Here is a 22428-nt window from a genome sequence, read left to right as displayed (position 1 = left end):
CAATTACACATCGGAGCTGAAGCAAGCGTCCTGAGTCAGAGCTCCAACCCACAGGAACAAGGGCTTCAAGGAGACATGTAGGAACTGACAGTTACTTAAGGTAAAGAGTTCAACTGCAAAATGGGGTTTCTTGGAAGCCAGTAAGTAATTCCCACTCTGCCTCACAGGTGTAGGGGCACATTTGTTTTCTGCTGAGGAAATTCTAATATCCTACTCTTCGCACCACAGAATCTTCTCTCCCAGAGAGCATATCAAATGTCCCTCCAGTTTCCCAGGCCAAGTTTAGAATTCTGCAAACAACTACATGTTTTACACAGGCTGTTGCAAAGCACATCAACTGATTCTCTCCCTCTAAGACACTTCAAGTCAGGAATGGGTTCAATTTGGCATGAAAGGGGTTAAGAAGAACTTTTCAGTTTTGCTTTTTTTGTTTGCTTTGGTTTGGCCCCATCTTATCTATGGTAGTGAAATAATAGATCATCATTTGCCAGCATGTTGGGAGATAGAGACAAATAAAATCAATTATGGGTCATTCCTTCCACATGCCCAGATTCATAGCCCAGGATCTGGTTCATGCGAATGCTCGAGAACATTTTAGGAAGCCATGCTTCTACCGCCACGCCTCGCTTTTAGTTTCCCCTATTCACCTGGATCAGATGAATCTCAGGAAAGGAGAGAATTTCCTCTGCTGATTGGCAGGCCAGTAGAGAGGCCAACACGAGTGCCACACTCATGATGTGGTATTATTATGTCGCCTTCCACTTGCCATCTTGAATGAAATGTGTTGCTTCTCACTTAACATTCTCGTTCTGTATATCAGGGCTTGAACACAGATTCTTTGTGCTTCCCTGTCTTTTCAGCCTGAAACTCTTCTTGTACAATAGTACAATTAATAAATACTTTCTGGTGAGTGAATGAATGTATGTTTAATAACTCAGACGAGAGTAAAAAAGATTTGTTCTCCATGGAAGTTTAAGAAGGCAGAGAGCCCACAGAGGGGCACCATCCCCTGATGATCAAGGTAGATGTTGGCCTCACCTCTCTGTCTTTTCCCCAGATCTACTGGGAAGGTTTCTTGGAAAGCTGCTCATGCTCTTGGGAAGAGCTCAAGTGGAAGGGTAAGAGTGTCCAATACTCACCATCGCTGTAAAGGATGACTTGAAGCAGGAATCTGCTTTCATTACTTTCTTAAAGTTCTCTTGGACGGAACTGTTCAAAGCCTGTGTCTATTAGAGAGAATTTATCAAAAGGAAAATGACTCAATCATTCAAAATTTTCTGAATGATTTAAAAATAGATGAGTCTTGAAAAATTAACCCAAGATTCCTTCTGAAGACTAAGAAAGCAAATTAACTGTTTTTATTGCTCAACATAATCCTGTTATCATCATCGTCATCATTATTATTAGGTGCTGTGGATTGAACCCAAGGGCACTTTACCACTCAGCTCTATTCCCAGCCCCTTTTACTTTTCATTTTGAGATAGATCTCACTAAGTTGCTAAGGCTGGCCTTGATTTTGTGATCCTCTTGCCTCAACCTCCTGAGTCACTGAGATTACGGGTGCATACCCAGCAACATAATCCTTTAAAATTGGTCATATATTAAAATACTAAACCTTAGCTTATCTACTTTCAATATCCTTATGCGGGGCTGGGAATGTAGCTCAGTGATAGAGCACTTGCCTGGCCTGGTGTGTTCAAGGTCATGGGTTTGATCCCCAGTACTGGGAAGAGGGGGTAGGCAGGAAGAGATAGATAGATGATAGATAGATAGGTAGATAACTTGGCAGCCCTCTGGTTATAGTTAGAGTATGCCTACGTTTCTGCTCATTTGAAAAGGAGAACCGTGGAGTAAGTCTCCCTTGCTTTAGCATCATGACCTGGAGACTCAGTTTTCTTTCCTGTGAACTGGAAGGGTTAGGCAACTCCTCTGAGCCTCAGGTGGAAGGGTGGCAGAGTCACAGAGAAACTAACAAAAGCAGTTCCATTTTAATCTGAGTTGATACTGATTTATTATGTAATTTTTTCTTTAATGAAAAAGGAATTTTTCACTAAAAAATGAAAAAGTTTGCAAACATTTGGATTAAATGAATAATGTTTGAGGTCCCTTGGGGTTCAAAATTCCCATGCTAGAGATTAGTTTTACTATTTAAGTAAAATTTTCAGCTTTATTGTTGTTGAATCTCTGGTTCAGTTTTTAAAGCAGGTAACAGCTATGACTTCTCTAAGAAAGGGGTTTTGGTAAGGAATGCAATACCCTCATTCACAACAATATCTCTGGAAAGTTTTGGACCCACATTCAGAATGTCTGCTTTAGATCATATGACGCTTCTATTTTTGATATCTTAAGCAACTTAAATGCTGCTGTTCATAGCAGTAGTAGCATTTTATATTCCCACTATCAGTGGACAAGGGACCCTATTTCTCCACGTCCTCACCAACATTTACCTCCTGTTTTTGTTAATAGCCTTCCTATCTGGCATAATGTGATATTTAATTGTGATTTTGATTTGCATTTCCCTTATGGTGACTGACGTTGAGTGCCTTTTCATGTACCTGATGGCTATTTGCATTTCTTTGGAGAAATGTTTGTTCAAGTCCTTTGTCCCATTTTTTGATTGGGTTGATTTTTGCAATGTTGTTGAAGAGTTCTTTATACATTTTGGAGCTTAATCTATGACTTATCAATATTTTCTCCCTTTGCTCGGTTGCCTCCACCCTGTTGATTATTCCCTTGACTCTACAGAAATCTTTCACTCCTGGTTGTATATCCTCGTTCACCACCACCACCCTCCCCACCAGCCAATTGAAGATATTAGCAGTCCTGAATCAGGATCTTGAAGATATTAGCAGTCCTGAATCAGGATCTTGAAGATATTAGCAGTCCTGAATCAGGATCTTGAAGATATTAGCAGTCCTGTGTTCATTGCAGCATTCATCAAAATAGCCAAGGTACGGAAACAACCCAAATGTCCATTACTAGACCAACAGGTAAGGAACACGTGTCCAGCCTTCAAAAAGAAGGAAATCCTACCGTTTGCAAGAGAACGACAAAGACACCATGGTAAGTGAAATAAGTCAGTCACAGAAGGACAAGCCCTTCATGATTCCACTTACAGGAGGTTTCTAAAATAGCCAGAAAATACAATGGTGGCTACCAGTGGGTGGAAGTAAGGGGAAATGGGGACTGTTCAATGGGCACGAAGTCACAGTTACATGAAATGCAGAAGTTCCTGATATCTGCCATAGGTCATTGTGCCATGTTCAGCAACACACATTTAAAATTTAGGAGGGTAGATCTCATCCTAAGTGTTCCTACCTCACACACACATACACACACAGAGTTGGAGGAGACACAAATATATATTTATTACTTTGACTTTGGCGATGGTGTCATGTGTCTAAATTCATCAATATTTTGAATAAGTGAAGTTTTTTTAATATCAGAATTTCTCTAAGATTTCATCTCACTCCAGTCAGAACAACAATTATCAAGAATACGAGCAGTAAATGATGGTGGGGATGTGGGGAAAAGGTTCACTCATACTTTGCTGGTGGGACTGCAGATTGGTGCATCCACTTGGAAAGCAGTGTGGAGATTTCTCAGAAAACTTGGAATGGAACCACCATTTGACCCAGCTGTCCCACTCCTCGGTTTATACCCAAAGGATTTGAAATCAGCATACTACAGTGACGCAGCCACATCAATGTTTAGAGCAGCTCAATTCACAGTAGCTTAACTGTGGAATCAACCTAGGTACCCTTCAACGAATGAATGGATAAATAAAATGTGATATATATATATATATATATATATATATATATATATATATATATATACACACACAGTGGAATATTACTCAGCCTTAAAGAAGAATGAAATGATGGCATTTGATGGAGCTAGAGAATATCAAGCTAAGCCAAATAAGCCAATCCCGAAGAACCAAATGTTTTCTCTGATATGTGGATACTAATTCATAATAAGGGGAGTACTAAGGAAGAATAGAGGTACTTTGGATTAAACAGAGGGGAGTGAAAGGAGGGGAGGGAGTATTGGAGTAGGAATGATAGTAGAACAAATCAGACATTAGAACCCTATGTGCATGTATGACCTGTGTAACCCTATATAGTGTACAACCTGAAGAATGAGAAGTCATACTGCATTTATGTCTGATGTATCAAAATGCATTCCACTGTCAAGGATAACTAATTAGAACAAATTTCAAAATGCATAATTTAAAATTTAAAAATTCTCAGTAAAGCTCTTTTGTGAGTCTTTCTTGTAGTAGCATCTAGGAAGACACAGAAGAGGCAAGGACACACAAACTTTACTTCTGCAGCTGAGGGACATGGAGTTGAGGGAAGAAAAACAACAGCAAACCCATCTCAAGGATGGAGAAGCTGTGGAGGAAAAATAGCGCTGGAAAGAAGCAAGAGTGGAAGAGGAGATCCCGGAGCAACCACTAACCTTGGGGTGGAGGAAGCAGAGGGGGCCAGCCTCGCAGTGGTGCCTGCAGAGTTGGAACAGGGCTGAAGGAAGGAAACGAGAAGGTGGGCGAGGAGTGGTGGAGGAACAGGAGGAGGAGATGGCAAGACTCGGCACGCTGAGGTTTTCTGTGGAGCAATTGCCAAAGATAAATAGAAAGCGGAAATCCGGAGATGAAGATGAACCAAGTAGAAAATTCAGAGCAAAGGCAGGGAAAGGAGGAGGGAAGAGAGCAGTGGAAACAACACACATTCACACACTCACACACACTCACACACTCACACTCTCACATTCTCACATACTCACACACAGTCACTCACATACACACACACACACACATACACATACTCACACACACATTCATACTCTCACACTCTCACTCACACTCTCACACACACACTCTCACACACTCACACTCTTACACACTCACACACTCATACTCTCACACTCTCACACTCTCACTCACTCACACTCTCACACACTCACATACTCACACACTCATACTCTCACACTCTCACACTCACACACTCATACTCTCACTCACACACACTCACTCTCAAACTCACACTCACATACACACTCTCACACACTCACACACTCTCACATATACACACTCATACACACACTCACACTCATACACACACACGCTCACACATACACAGAGACACACACTCTCTCACACACACATGCACAGAAAAATGAGAAGTAGGACTCAGAGAATTGCAGCCAGGAAGAGGTTATTTTAAGCCAGGTGCCTAGGAGAAGGGTGAGTCTGTGGTGGAAGCTCCGAGCCCTAAAAATGAGCTTTTGAGTCCAACTGTCCCTGGTTTTTTATAAGTGCCTCAGCCAAGGCCCAACATCATGGCCTCGAAGGCCTCAGAGCACATTCTTAAGACGTCTTAGAGCTGACAGCTCACGATGAGCCACTTTTATTCACCAAGCTTCTCTACATACCATCTGCACAACGTGGCTCTGGACTTGGCCTTGGCTAAAAGAGCGAAAAGCGTGGTCATCAAGAAGAAAAAGGAATTTTCAACAGTTTTCATGAGCGGTGCGCCCTCAGCTCCCTCTCCCCTGAGAGACTTTCATCAACGCTTTTATAAGTCAGGGACAGAAACAAGGAAGATGACGATTCCTGCACAGAAGAAGAAGGGGGAGCTCGTTAAAGGGAGTGACTCATAGTGGGGAGCAAATCTAAAATATTAAGTGATTTAAATATTATGACAACATGTTTCTGTGAATTCATATTTATTTAAATGCTCCTTGATGACCAAGATAGGTATGTTCCCTTGAGGTTTGAGTATTTCCAAGGACTTCTGCTGACTGACACAAAATTTGCCCCTTTCTTTTTAAAAATAGTGACCAGGGACTGGGATGTACCTCAGTGGTAGATCACTTGCCCACCATGCAGGAGGCCCTGGGTTCATCTCCAGCTACAAATAAAATACAATGAAATGAAACAAAACAAAATAAAATAAAATTTTAAAAGCCTAGCATGCAGAAGGCCCTGGATTTATTCCCCTGTACTGCAAATAAAATAAAATACTGACCATGTGTATTTTTTTTATTGATGATAACAATAACAATTCTTCTGCACATTCATTTGCCCTAGCAAAAAAAGCTCTCCGATTAAGAAGAAAAAATAATCTTAAAGCATTTGCATAGAGGTACTCAGTATTTCACGCAGAGGATAGATGGGAAAGGGCCTTAGTTGTGGCTCACCCATGATGGACAGCTGGCGAGGTGGTGAGACAAAATCTATCACCATTCCTTCCTGGAAAGGAAAAAAATAAAACAAAAACAGAAACAACCAAACGGGGGGCGGGGGGAGAAGCTGCTGTAAGGAGGGGCTGAGGGGCTGGTGGGAGAAGCAGCATGGGGTTCCTGTAGGCCAAGGTCAGGAAACCTTTTGGTTGTGCTAGTCCTGACACCTCAGTTCACACTGGTCTAGCCTGGACTCCCCGTGCCAGCAGGCCCAGTCCCCTGCAGGGACCTGAACACAGCCCAGGCCTTCTCAGCTTGCTCTGCTCTCCCAGGAGGCAGTTCACAGCACCACCTCTGCACAGGAGCCGGCCAGGACCTGCAACCCTCCCGGCACACATGCATCCCTTCCTTCTCTCAATTCCTTCCAGACCTGGAGTCTGACCTGCAATATGACGTCTCCCTCTGCCTTTTCTCTTGCTCTATATCGCTCTACATCCAGTAGGTGCATTTTGCTACCCCATTTTTAAACTAGAAAGATGGGCCTACATCCCACACATTTTGTTGCTTCTGAGCCCTTAGCACAGGACTGAGTTGAACTGATACCAAGTGAAGAGTGAGGATGGGGACACAAATGCAAACCCCTTCTCAGACACACACCTGAACGCTGCTGCTTTCCTAAGCCTACAAAGAAGCCTCCCCCTACCATTTGCCCTCTCTCCTCAGATGGTTTCAAACCATAGCATGTGAGCAAGCAAGAATTCATTAGGAGAACAGCATCAATCTGGATACTTTCCTCCTAACAAAGGGAGACTTTCTCTCTCTTTGATACCTCCTGATTTTAAACATTGTCTGGGATTTTCAAGAAAAATGCAAGAATGAGTGACTTATCCAAGTCAGTTTCTGTATCTTAAAGAAATCCAGCTGTTGTCTTTATCCATTCTTTCTTCACTAAAAATATCTAGTTATCGGTGGCCACACTGTGTACTATGATAAGTGTTTAGTGTCCATTGATGGACAAAATATGTGTGGTCGCTATCTTCATGGAGCTGTTTGTTACTATACAGGGCATATTTTAAACAAGTAAATAAATAAAAAACAAAATGCAAATGGGGGAACTATATGAGGTGTGAATTTGATCTCAATAAACCCCTGAAAATAAAAATTAAAAAGCCCAGAGACTATAGAGGGGTCCATGAGTTAGGGTCACCTATTCCTACCCTATATTCTAATCCAGTGTGCAAGCAGAGTTAGTGTCTGCATCTCTTAACATGATACCCTGCAGGCCCTTGGTGCCTCTTAAAATAGCCATGGCCCAGATGAAATGTGGTGAGCATTGCTTTGTGGAACATTCTGGAGAACACAAGGAAACACAAAACATTTAGCTGCCACTTCCCGTCGCAGATGTTCTGGTTGCATGTGAACTTGTCTAATTGGTTTGGCTCCTCCGGGGACCCATCCCTTTTTGCCTTCTTTTTGGGGGTAATGTTAATCTTCAATGGCTTCATTTTCCACTCTGGTGAGTCATCCATCCAGTCAAAGGATGGAGAATGTAAGTCATTACTTTCTTCATCTTTGCAGATAATTTGATACCGTACATGGTCCTTGCGAATGTTTCTTCTGTATTTATATCTTGGCAAAGGCACGCTACATTGTTTGCAATTCTTCTACTCTCATTGCCAGATTTTTCTGGAAAAATCAAAGAAAATAAGATGCAGGATGTATCAGGCCACAACTCCTTGGATCCCTGGCTTTAGGGTTTTTCCCATTCCCCCCACACACCCCTCATTGGCTTCAGGCAAGCTTTCTCTTTTGTCTTCTCCCCTCCCCTCCCCTCTCCTCTCCTCCCCTCCCCTCCCTGCTCCTCTCCTCTCCTCTCCTCTCCTCTCCGCTCTCCTCTCCTCTCCCCTTCTCTCTCTCTCTCTCTCTCTCTCTCTCTCTCTCTCTCTCTCTCTCTCTCTCTCCCCCTCTCTCTCTTTCTCCTAATTATGTTTCCGAGGACACTCCCTGGACTCTCAGGGCACATGATCTACAGCTGAGGTTTCTTGAGAACATACTAATCCCCTTCCTCTTTCACACCCTGAAAATTAAACATTCCCAGAAAAATTTTTCTTCAAGGTGAGACTGACTGACTTGATCTCTCACAGGTTTTTCACTTGTGTTGACATGAGAAGAGGAGAAAAATTAGGTGTTCTGCAACAGGCTAAGAATGCAAAGAAAGGAAGCCCCTAATCTAAACCAGCCAAGAATTTCAAGGTTTTGGACATGTCCTACACTCTGCAAATTGCTAGAGGTAACTCCCCAAAACAAGATGGAATTGCTGAGCTTCCAGAAGATAAATTAAGTTACCATTTGCTGCCCGGTGCAGTATTTAAGGGAGAGCCAAGTCAATCATCACAGGCATCAAAGTGTCCCTTTGATGAGAGTTATTTACTAACATCTAACAGAAACTACATTAAAACATAAGCCTTGATCCTAGAGTCAGAGTAAAACTTAGTTTTCTTGACATGGATTTGAATGTTTTCACTATAGTTAGCATGACCATGCAGGAAAATATTGACATTGTATTTGTCTGCTCCTTAACAGTCATTTATCTGAAATCTTTCTTCCAAATTACCATTTGACTCGTCTCTATTCGTGGATAGTATTGTATCTTGATTCCCCAATGCATCTATTGAGGGTCACCCTGTGGGGACAATCCCCAACTATAAGAAGAGACTAATACGTTCTAAATAGAGAGATCTAAATGGGGAACTTCCACCATTCCCTGAATGGAATGCTAAACACCTAAATGAATAGCATATTTGATTCAATTTTTGCAGAAAGGGTTATGTCGACAATTTCACAATTCAGTCACGGGTTTGCTAATGAACTTGAAAATGTTCAGTTCTTTATATCACATACATTCAGGCAAAGGATGTAACTTCTCAGCATAGATTTTAAAGGACCCACTAATTATATTATTGATATTAACATAGTAGGGAGCCGTATCAAGGGCATGAGCACCCAAATGGATTTTCTTTTTCCTATCAATTTTGGAATTTGACGTGATGCAAGGTATTGATCTAAATGATTAGCTCAGTTAGATAAATATGTCTTCTTTACTGTGCTTTCCAGACACAAACCCAGAACGTGGTGCTCTTATGTGTAGTGAATAAACTAAAGGTGATATACTTTGTGGCTTAAAGGAATACCTTATATATATATATATATATATTATTGTAAACAAATGGGATATATGTTGTTTCTCTATCTGTACATGGAGTCAAGGCATACCATTTGTGTAATCATAAATTTACATAGGGTAATGTTGTTTGATTCATTCTGTTATTTTTTCCCTTCCCCCCCACCCCTCTTTCCCCTCTATACAGTCCTTCCTTCCTCCAGTCTTACCACCCTCCTTATCCCTAACCCTAAACCTAACCTAACCCTAACACTAACGCTAACCCCTCCCCCCCATTATATGTCCTCATCTGCTTATCAGCGAGATCATTCGTCCTTTAGTTTTTTGAGATTGGATTATCTCACTTAGCATGATATTCTCCAATTTCATCCATTTGCCTGCAAATGCCATAATTTTATCATTCTTCATGGTGGAGTAATATTCCATTGTATATATATGCCACAGTTTCTTTATCCATTCATCAACTGAAGAGCATCTAGGTTGGTTCCACAATCTGGCTATGGTGAATTGAGCAGCAATATTTTGTAAGACCAGATATGTCACTAGCCTTGATGATGGAAGCAGTCCAGACAGAAGTGCAAAAACTGTAGGAATCAAAATGGAGTCACTTGGGTCAACCCCAACAACAACAAAACGTTAATAAAGCTGGAGGTTATAAAGGAAAGGTTTGTTTGCATGACTGCCTGAGAATAACTATCACAGAAGACTCTTCCAGAACCACTGGCTAACATAGAGACCACTGCAACCTAATACAAACAGTACTTCTACAAGGACATCTGCCCAGCAACTGTCTGTTCAGCTTTGGACAGATGCCACTCTTGTTTTTTAATTTTATAGCCAAGGATTGCTTCAAAATATCTGATGTAATCCTCCTAACTTTAGTCTTTAAAAAAAATTTCTCCTTGCCCAATCTCCTTCAATACACCCACACTTCCCCATGGCCTGTGCCTGCCACTGCAAGGCTCCACTACTCCTATTTCAATATTTGGCTATTCCCAAACTATTCCTTATTGTTCATTATTATATTATTATATCATTCATTGGCCTTTGGAGAACCTCCCTCTGGATTTCTGTTAGGCTGACACTTGTCATCTCAGGTCCATGGACACGCTACATTTACCTGTAATTCAGAACCAAAAAGAGGGCCTGAGCTACAGTAAGTGTCAAACATCAATGGCCAACGTAGTGCAGTGGCCATTGTTCTCTGGAGTTTAGATCCTATATCCTCTTAACACAAGTTAAAATCCTAAACCCTTGGACCTGTGAATATGACCTCATTTGGAAATAGGGGCTTTGCAAATATAATATCATTAAGAAGAGGGCAGATTAGATTGGGATGGGCCTTAATCCAATGAGTGGTATTCTTATAAGGAAAGAGAAATTCAAACACACACTCACAAAGGGGAGAAGGTCAGGAAAAGATAGAAGCAGAGGATAGAGTGGTCATCTACAAACCAAGGAGACCCAAAGAGTGCCTGAAACCAGCAGAAACAAGCAAGTGTGGAAAAGATCCTAGAGTCTTACTTGAGATCATGGCCCTGCCCCTTTCTTGACTTCAGACTTCTAGCCTCCAGAACTTTGAGAGAATAAATTCCTGTCATGACAAGCCACCCACTCTATAGTACCTTGTTCTGGAAGCTCTAGAAAACAAATACAGGTCAATGTTCATTTCTTCTTCCATTCCAATTACTTAATCTCTAAATTCCCATTTTTAACTTCCGCTGTCTTTGTCCATCAAGATTCGAAGGTTTCTTTTTTATTTCAATATATGTTTCTGGAAACAACAGCGGGTTTTGTTGAGGATTTGCACTGAAATGTTTGCACACCAGGGGAAAAGAAAGGAAATGTTCTTGTGTATTTTAATGTGTCGCTCTTGCCAAAATACAATGAATACAGCTGTGATGTGACAGTTAAATGGAGTCCAATTGTACAGCAGAAAGCCTGGAGAGAAGGAACTCTCCAGCAACCTGGCCCCCACAGGTAATTGGACACAACTCTAACTACAGGAAGAAACTCCAGGCCCCACCAACAGGCTTCTCCATGAATTGCTTCTGGTGGGCTGCTCTGAACACTAACAGAGGTGAGTTAGGTGGACTGAGAGAGGACGCAGGATCTAATCCTCTTCATGAAATGGTTCTATCTATGAGCAATGAGGGTTAAACACAATAACCAAGTGTCCAAGGCAGAACGAAGAAAAAATATTATTCACTATAAGAATACCTAAGAGGGTCTCATTGTAAATCACTTTGAATCCCTTGTGAAAGCAAGCAAACTTTAGGAAAACATATGAAGTATATCCAGGGGGTAAAATTTACTATTTCTTCTCTTGGCACTCAAATACTCTCACATTCCTGTACCCTGGCTATACATCTATACCCCATATCCTGTAACCATGGCTAACCCTGGCTTACAACAATACCTTTAAATGTTAGATATTGACCTGTTGGCAATGATCTGGATTTCAAAGTCTTGTTTATCTAACAGAAACCAATGAATTGGAAAATCTACCATGGCAGGGCCTAAGACTGAGTCAAGAATACATTTTACCTATGTGTATTCTTTACAATCACCCATAAGTTAGACAATACCTTTAGGGGCTAAATTTTAAAAAATATAAAGCGATTTTTTTGAAAACCAGTTGTTGGAATTAAGTCGCAATGCTATGTTGGAGTGTGACTGGTTTTAGACATGACATCTCCATGGGCTGATGGGTTTGGTCAAGTGCAACCTTGTGGAATGACTATTCATCTTTGCCATGACAGCACCCCGCTGGTGCTGTAAATAAAAACCCCTGGAGTCCTCTCTTAGAATCTGTGCACCTGCTGTGGTTGCTGGAATCTCCTTGACAGGGCAAGGTAGATGTGCCACTTCTCAGGGACCCACAGACCACCAGAGGGTGCCCGCCACCCCCTCTCTGCTCTCTGCATGCTACATCATGCCTGGAGTGGTAAGAATCCTGTCCCTCCCTGCCCCGGGCTGGGAACCTTCTCCCCTCCATGCTGCTGGGACCTTCTGTTTTACTTACACAAGGTGATTGTGTGATCCGTGTATAACAAAACGTATTTAGAAGCAGAGAACCTGCACTGTGGTTGTAATTGCCAGACCCAGAATTAAGAGAACAGTGGGTAAGTTTAATTGTATGAATCTTCCTTTGTAACATTTTTATTCTGAAATTATTTCAAACTTAGAAGTTTTAAGAATAGCACAAGGTACACCCAACATACAAGGTACACCCTGAGTGTTAGCAATTGTTTATTTTATTTACTTGCATTATCTTTCTCTTCCTCTCTCTCTCTCTGCATGGATCATGTGTGTGTGTGTGTGTGTGTGTGTGTGTGTGTGTGTGTACAATCAGTCCTTCATAGTCAACGGTTTTGCATCTGTGAATTCAACCAACTTCAGATCAAAAATGTTCTACAAATAATTGGGTTTTTACTGAACCCATACAGTTTGGGGTTTTTTTTGGGGGAGTGTTTGTTGCCTTGCTGTTATTCCCTAAACAATACACTGTAACAATAATTTACATGCCACTGACTCTGTATTGGGTATTATAAGTAATCTAGAGATGATTTAAAGTGAGAATGTGCACAGGTTATATACAAATGTAACATTATTTTATCTAAGTGGCTTGAGCATCAAGGACTTTTACATTGGTTAGGACATGGTGGAGTGGGATTACCCAAAACCAATCCTCAATGGATACCAAGGGATGACTAGATATCTCTCTATAAATATGTAGATGCATGTGTGTACATATGTGTGCATGTACATATATGTATATATACATACATCTGCATATTATTTCATGAATCATTTGAGAGTAATGTGAAGACCTTATATTCATTTAAGACCAACACATACATTCATGTTGGTCCTTAATATTTCAGCACGTATTTCTTAGGAACAGGAATGTTCTCTTACACAACTACAATACATTTTCCAAAACACTAATATTTAAATTTGATGTAATTCTATTCTCTAATACATAGTCCATTGTAAAAGTTTGTCAAATGTCCCCAGAAGGTACTGGATAGCTAATTGTTTTCCAGTCCAGGACTGGATCCAGGAACACACTCTGTATTTGGTGGTCATGTCTCCTTGGTCTCTTTAATCAGGAGCATTTCCTCAGCCTGTTCTTCTTGACCTTTTCAGGTTGGAAAATTCCAGGCCAGTTATTTTACAAAAGTTCCTCAAATCAAGCCCTGATATAGGGGTTAATCTCTAAAAAATTGGGGTTGACTTTGGTTGTAATTAGATTCAGATTATATGTGACTGAAATGTCACAGAGTGACATCACACTCTTGCTATGCTTCCTATCAGGAGGCACAAGCTGCTGTCCCATAAGGTGATACCGACCACATTTCTCCACTGTAGACTACCTATTTCTCCCTATGTAATTAATAAGTAATTTGTGGGGAGACACTCCAAGATCATGAAAGCATCTGACTCCTTCTCAAACTTTCATCCACCAGTTTTAACATCCATTGTTGATTTTCCAAATCTATCATTCCTTATGTTTTTTTCACATAGTATTCTATTTTTTTCCTATTACTATTATCATTGTTATTATTATTGATTTTATAACTATTAGGTATTTCTTTGTTTTAGTGGTTACTTATTCATTGTGGTTTTACTCTTACATATTTGTCCCAACAATTGTAATTTTTAAAGTGATGCAATTATTTTGGCTATTTCGGGTGGGGGGGGTTGGGTTTTTTGTTTTAGTTTTTGTTGTTGTTGTTATTGTTGTTGTTGTTTGGTACCAAGGATTGAACCCAGGGGTGCTTACCCTCTGAGCCACATCCCCAGCCCTTTTTGTATTTTATTTAGAGACAGGGTCTCACTGAGTTGCTTAGGGCCTCGCTAAGTTGCTGAGGTTGGCTTTGAACTCACGATCTTCTTGCCTCAGCCTCCCAATCCACTGGGATTACATGCCCAGTGGTTGGGTATTTTTAAAACAAGCATTTCACTAAGGTACAATTGACATACAAAAAAGCTGCACATATTTCAAAATACAATTCGAAGGGTTTGGAGGTAAGTATATATCCAGGAGAACATCACCACAATCAATGCCACAAACGTATTCATAGTTTCAAAAATTTCCTTTTATCCTGTTAATTTATTTTCATTTTTAAAAACATGTCCTAAGATGAATTAATTTGCGGTAAGAGCACTTAACAGAAGATCTACCTTCTTGGCAAATTTATAAGTATTCAATACAGTATTAACTATATGATCTATGTTAGACAACAGTTTCCCAGAATTGACTCCACCTATTTTCTACTTGCATCAGTATGAACCATGAATTTTTATTTATTTCAATGTGTTATAGACCATTATTATCAAGACTTATGAGTATACTTAAAATGACACAGATTGGCCAGTAGATTCTCCTGTCCTTCATATATGTGTCCATTAATATTTATTTCCTTACTTTCTAGCAAAATAAAAGGTCTGTGAGTATTTTTAACAACAAAAAAATATTACAGGTTTGCATTAGCTATGACCATAAACAAGTACCACTGGGATCAACCCCCTGTTGCATGTCCTTGTCCTGGGAGACTTATGGAAGAAAGGGAAAGTTCTCTATCAGCTGGGCAGCTTACTATGGCATCTCACATCCAGCCAAGCCATAGATGAACATTTGGGGACCAAAGTCTCTGCATGGGCTTAAGGATTGGGGTCCAGCAAGTAGAAGGAAAATATGCTTATTCCTTCCAATTATTATTTCTTTTCCTCCTCCTTCTCCTTCTCCTTCTCCTTCTCCTTTTCCTTCTTCCTCCTCTTCCTCCTCTTCTTCTTCTTCTTCTTCTTCTTCTGTTATTATTGTTATTATTTGTACCAGGGATTGAACTTTATTGTTATTATTTGTACCAGGGATTGAACTCAGGGGCACTCAACCACTGAGTCACATCTTCAGTCCTATTTTGTATTTTATTTACAGACAGGTTCTCACTGAATTTCCTAGCACCTCACTGCTGCTGAGGCTGGCTTTGAACTTGCAATCCTGCCTCAGTCTCCCAAGCTACGGGGATTACAGGTGTGTACCACTTCACCCAGCTATTAAAGCATGTTTGAATGTCCTCTATCATAATTTGTGGTAATTGTTCTACTCCTGCTACCCAGAATCAATGTGGAAGAAGAAAACAAAAATCAGATTCAAAAAGCATCAAGGATCTTAGATACAAGGTCTGTTCCTCAGCCACCAGGGTGATGACTGTATTATATCAAGCACCTCTATGCCAGGAGATAAGAGCAAGAGATAGCAATGAGGCATATGAGACAGCAACACAGAACGTGGGTAGGTTTTAGAGTGAACTGCATTTGAAACCTCAGATCCTCTCAGTTAACCCACAAGTGCAATAGGGAGGAGAAGACATGAACCCTGAAGGAAATGTGGAGAGCAGTTTACATTTCAAGTTTAAAATCCAAACCCCATGTCCCCATCACAAAGGGTAAAGGTGGTTAAATTATTCTTCACTCATAAAAAAAAAAAAATTTTAAAGATTTATTTTAACCTCTAATCCCTCCTTAGGCCTTAAAGGAAGATTGATGGTGTGAGTGGCAGATCTAATTCTATTGCAATTCTCCTAGACTTAAGACCACATATTTCTAGCAGATTACATGATTGCAGTGTATTAATCATAATATAGACCTTCTCTTATTTGGAGGCAACGGTTCGGCCCTGGAAAGCTTAGCTTGCCCTAATGAAAGGAAAATGTAATAGTAAGTCCCAGATTCAACTAGAAAATCAAATTCCATCAAACTGTAAACAAATTGCCTCAGGGACTCCATAGATGACCTTAAACCTGAGTTTGCCAGATAAAGATCTTACCTCTGAAAGTGGGAAAACACAATATCCCAAATCTACACACATGATGACAGACTTGAAAGAGGAATAAATTATACCCATAATCACCTTGATTTAATGTTTGGGGCATGGTTAGACTGAGCAAATGAAGTAAGGCTAAAACGTTTCCTCACCTACCTCAAAACAAAGTAAGCCCTTTTATTTTGGCAACAGACATTCATTTTATGGTTTGATTGGGCACCGTCAGCTTCACCTCTCCACTTACACAAGAATTTCCCCTCCACTAAAACCCAGAGAAGGGTGGGGAGCTCAGAGAAAAGCAGGAGGCCGCAAGAACCACGTGGTTCAAACTCACCACATGTTACCTTCTGCTGTTTGGAAATGTGGAGACTTTAAAAGCACTTTAGAAATAAACGTGTTAGCATTTGGAAAGTCAGCCTTCATGGAATATAGAAGGGGTCTCCTGGCACACAAAAGGTGTCTGATAAAGTGTGTTCCAGACCAAAGCTTCAAATTAAGTATTCGAGAATGTCATCCAAAAAAAAAAAAAAAATTAAACCAAATAGTTGGCAAAAACGCAGTTGAATCGTGAAACTGGACGCCAAGCTGCCAAATCTCGAAGAATACTCTTAGGTATAATTTACTAAACCAACTAAATAAGAGGCAGTCATAAATTACAGATGAATGCAGATGTTGGTGGACTCTCGAGTCACCTCTAAGCCTATTAAAACTTTAAACACACTGGTGCCTGAGAGCCTGAAAGGCTGAAAAGAGTAGTGGTGAGCAGCATGCACAAGACGTGTGTGTGCGTGGAGGGATCCTACTGCTGCCAACTGTGCCCTCTGCCCTCTGGTCCTGAGGGTATCTCAGAAAACAAAAGAAGAAAAACACCTGTAGAAATCACCCCATGATGTCTGTTATGTACAAGACAATGCAAGAATGTTCAGAGGTGAAATGAGAGTATGAGAGTTGGAACTTACTCAGGGGTTTCATCCACTGTAGATTATTTTTGGGTGGTAATTGTAGGCTGGTAGGGTGTGGCTGGAGGAGATAGGTCACTGGGGAGTACCACTGGGGTTTTTATTTTTTCCCCAGGGAATGAAGATCTCTCACTGCTTCCTGGTAGCCTTGTTCTGAGTTGCTTTCCTCTGCCACACCCTTCCATCCTGGAAGTAGGACTCACCTCAGGCCCAGAGCAATGGAATCAGCCACCTATGGACTGAGACTTGTGAAACCTTGACCCCCAGATAAACTTTTCCTCCTCTACATTGTTATTGTCAGGTCTTTTGGTCACAGCAATGAAAAAAAAAAATGTCTAAAATGATGCGTGAGTGGAAAATGTAAAGTGCTCCAAGATCAAAAGTGCCAACAGGGCTGTTGAAGTCACCAGAGTTTTAGGGGTTTTCTGAAATAAAATGCCTGAACTGGGGACTTACTTTCAACATAGTTCTACGTAAGCTAATGCATGAAGGAAAAACAGATCTGAATGTAGGTGATGAAGCTGGTTTCTGCACTTCCACCCTGAGGAGAGGAAGCCCCATCACAAGGCTAAGAGGTAGAGACGATTTTTATAACTTGAGAACCCTCCCTCAACTTTGGGTCTCCTCAAATACTAAGACATGGCTCCTGTGTTAGTCCTTTTCCTATAACTATAATAAAACACCTGAGGTGAATACTTTCTTAAAAAAAAAAAAAAGAGGATTATTTAACTCACCGTTCTGAAGATTCAAGGACATGGCTCCAGCCTCCACTCAGCTCTGGTGAGGACCTCATGGCAGATGGCATCCCAATGGTCAGAGTAGGTATGAGAGGGAGCAGTCACATGGCAAGATAGGAAACCCGAGGGCTACACCAGGCCAGACTTGCTTTTTGTAACAATTTCCCCTCAAGAACTAACCAGGAATCCCATGAGAACTATGTAAATCTCTCCTAAGGGCATGCCCCCAATGACCTGAACACCTCCCACTAGGCTCCACCTCCTCTTATTGCCATGCTAGGGGATGAGGCTTCCAGTACAAGAACCCTTGCGGGACATATTTAAATCATGTCCAGACCCTAGCAGTTCCTTTTCCTGGAGTGATTCTACTTCCCTCAGAAGAGTAAAGATTATTTTGACCCATGTCTATGTTGCATTTTACACAATATAAAGAAAGCTAGCACATATGTTTAGCCCTATAAAGATTCAATTCCTTTAAGTGTTGAGTCTGAAATTTTGTCCAGTGGTGAAATCACAGGATCTCACTTAGCTCTCTTGACTTGGTGAGCAGGTAGAAAAGAAGATGGTCAGAAGTCAGCTATTGGATGTATTAACTTCCTTTACAGTGAACACCATTCACATTTCAGCAACTTTCCTAAATTCTTTCCCTTCAAAAGTCTAGACAGGTCCTGTACATGGCATGTTCACCAGATAGAAGGTTTCTGTCTCCTCAAAACCAACAAATGGAAACAAAATAACCAGGGAAAAGGATCTGCAGAGCAGACGGATAAAAAAAAAGACAGCAATGAATACAACATAAATACATAAATATGTATTTAATCTTGTGGCAAAGAGCACAGACTCGGAGTTGGGCAGAATCCCAACTCCCCTACATCTTGGTACTGATGATGAGCTTGAACAGATTACCTAATTTCTCTACCCCTGGATATCACCCTGGTAAAAGGGATAATTGTAAAAACAACCACCTGTATTAGTCAAGTAGCTGCAGAGAACAACCATGAAGATGTTTAAATAGAAAGAGATTCAAGGAACTGATTCATGGAATTATGGTAGTTATCAAGTCCAGGATATGCAGGGTAGACCAGGGAGGAGCTGATGTTGCAGGTCAACTTCAAAGGCCACCTACTGGGGAGTTTCCTCTTGCTAGGCAAGAAGTCAGTCTTGTGTTCTACTCAGACCTTCAAACAAAGAGGTGACATTAGGGAGAGCAATCTCCTTTACTTGATAAATTTTAAGCTACCAATTTAAATGTTCATTTCATTCAAAAACACCCTCATAGAAACATTCAGAAAAATATCTGACTGCATATCTGGGCACCATGGCCCAGCCAAGTAGACATATAAAATTATCACACTACTGCAAAGGATTTCTGCCGGGATTAAGTCAGTTGATTTACGTGAAAAGCACAGGACTGTGACCAGCAAGTGATTAAGATTATTACTATCTTTCTTATTAAGCAAGGAGGGCTGAAAGGCAAAGAAGCCAGGTCGATCACTTTCCAAAGCACAGAACTATTCTTCCCCCAGGCAGTCGAGGAAGAAGGACCTCATCACAAAGACTTGGGGGTGTTTCTGGAAAGTGTGGGAATGAGGAAACAGTGGCTGGAACACCACGAGGTTAGAATTTGAAGGAAAGGACTGGCCTGTGGAGCCAGTGAAAGTCACAGCCTTCCTCTGAAGAGCCCCTGGGAGGCTCTCTGAGACATGGACAAGGAATTGAACGGCCTGAGTGAAGGAGGTATGAAATGACTTTAGCGGGGGGATGGAAGGAAGGGCTGAGCAGGAGGTAGCACCCTCTAAGAAGAGATCGCCACACTCTAAGTAATGCAAGTAATGAACACAGGGGCGCCATTTTGTCCATGGCCCCTAAGGACCACAGAAGTAAAAAGGAAGGTCTAGTTCGACATATGAAAAGGCTTCTTTTTTTCCTTTTTCTTTGTGTACCAGGGATTATACCACTGAGTCACATTCCCAGCCCTTTTATGTTTGTTTGTTTGTTTTTGAGATAGGGTCTCGCTAAGTTTCTTAGGGCCTTGATAAGTTGCTGAGACCAACTTTGAACCTGCAATCCTCCTGCCTCAGCCTCCTCAGAGCTAGATGGTAAGGTTCCTTGTTTAGAATGTTGAAAAATTGCCTGCCTGGAGACCCCTGTGAGGGGGACGGTTGAACCAGGAGGAGAGTGGTAACAAATGAAGCCACTGATTTCCATAAGTAGCATTTTCATTCTCTTTTCTCTTGCTGCATAGCTTATCTCTCACTTTAAATAAATCTTCCCTTCTGAATTTACACCATTAATAAAACAGGACACTAATTTATTCTGCTCAGTCAAAAGGCTCAAACGTAACACTGCATGTTAGACAGTGACAGATTATGTTATTACAGCCTGATTCCAGTGGACACTCATAATCCAAAAGAAAAAGAGAGGAAGAAAACTTTAGGTAGGGGATCAAGGCTCCAGTAAAGCCTCCCACTTGGGAGGTTACAGGGGAAGCATTGAGAACTGGGAATTAGGAAGGGGCTGAAAAACCATTTGTAGTTCAAGACCAAGAAGACGACTCCCATGGATACTGCTTCCACCCCCTGTTTCTGCAATTTTGATTCAAGTGAAGACTTTTTTTCCCCCTTGTGAAAGCCACTCACATTTTATGATAGGTTATGGCAAAGAAATAAAACTCCTCTACAGAAATTTGCTTTGTAGCTACTTTGGTTTGAATTCATCTTTCCCTGCCACATCTTAAATGCTCTACTAATGGGAAGAGATGTATCTGGATCTGAGAACAACCAAGAAACCCAAAGAACAGGATGACAAGTGAAATAATCAATGGCCTGGCATCCCAGGTGGCAGTTTGGGACATGATGATGGGTAACATCATCCGTCATGTATTCACCTTGCTCTATCACTATCTAGATGACCTTGGAAACTCTCCTCTGCCCAGGTCAGAAGACAGACCCAAAGTCACAGCTCTTCTTTCCACCTTCTGAAAACAACAAACCAAACCAAAACAGAGCAGGGTCAAGTTGGCTTCTATTGAAGGTCGAGTTGCTTCTATTCAATGTGTACTTACTAGGCATCTATTACCAAAAGGCGAGATGTTTGGCAGGACATACTCACTGATAATCTCCTGTGATTATCACTATCCACTTTGGTATATTAACTCAAGGGGAAACACGATCTTTTTCTTAAAGAAACTTGATAGGAAGAGATTGGAATTCTGACCCTAATGTGATTAAATAATAAAATATACGTAGGCAGGAAAGGTGCATGTTGAATAGCATTCTGTAGATAAGGAGACGTAAGAATGCTGGGAAACTTCAGAGCTGAGAAAAGATGGTCATCTTCAGCTGGCTTCTGAAGATGGGTAGGGTCTGGATCAGCAGAGAGAAGGGAGGGTAGGAATAGAGGCTTGGGTTGCAATATTAAGCATGGTCTAGTGGGAATTTTTCCAGACCCAATGGAGGACTAGTCTGCCTGAGTAAAGAAATGTATGTCAGGGAACAATAGAGAAATGATAGGCTCACATTGTATCAGATGGCTCCCTGGAAAACTTAGCCTTGCTTTCATCCCTTGCTAAGATAAGAGTCCAACTGAACCATTGATGGCCTTGAAGAAGTGGCCCAGTGTCCAGCACATTATAGTGTTCAGTAAGGGTTTGTTGAATGAAGAGCTCATCTGATTTACTGATGTCCATGTTTCCCATCCCATGACTTGTTCCATAGCTATCCTGACTATGAACATTCAATGACAGGCAGAGTCAGATGCCTATAAGCATTCCACTTACTCTACCACAAGCTGGTAACTCAGGTTAAGTGTGGGAGACAACCAAATGCAAAGCATACTTAAATTGTTGTAGTAGATGATTATGATAATCAGTTTTCTATCACTGTGACAAAATACCTGAAATAAATAACTTACAAGGAAAAAAGTTTTATTTTGACTTGTGGTTTCAGAGCTTTCAGTTCATGGTTGGTTGGCTCCATTGCTTTTGGGCCTGTAAAAGGCCCAGAAGTTCACAAGGGGAGACAGTGGCCGGGGAAACTGCTATGGCAACTGGGAGACAAACAGAAAGACAGGAAGGGAATCTCCTTCAAAATCATGTCCCCAATGACCTAACTTTCTCTCACAAGGCCCCACCTCTTAAAGGTTCCACCACCTCCCATTAGTACCACAGGCTGGTGACCACACCTGTAACAGATGGCCTTTTGGGGACACTTATCCAAACCTTAGCACTGATGGTGAAGGAGCATCTTTTCTTTAGGATTTTTTAAAACCCTTGAGAATCTGGGGAAACAATATGTTGAAAATTAATGAGGAGGGAGAGACTTCAGAATAAATGCTTCCTCCTCTCACTGGTGCTGAAATCCCTTGTGAGAAGGGGCCTTGTTTGCTGATCGGAAGAACTGCCATTCACTTGTTATGTTTATTATACTTTCTCCAAAAGCAAAATCAAGAAAAAGGTGACAGCAGCTTACAATAAAGAAAATCCTATCTGGAGAAGGACTTAATAAAAATGTGTCAGCTTCAGAGAATTGC

The sequence above is a fragment of the Sciurus carolinensis genome, chromosome 10, assembly GCF_902686445.1.
Source record: "Sciurus carolinensis chromosome 10, mSciCar1.2, whole genome shotgun sequence".
Taxonomy (NCBI): Eukaryota; Metazoa; Chordata; class Mammalia; order Rodentia; family Sciuridae; genus Sciurus; species Sciurus carolinensis.
The sequence above is the reverse complement of the archived record's forward strand: the minus strand, read 5'-3'. Positions refer to the sequence as shown.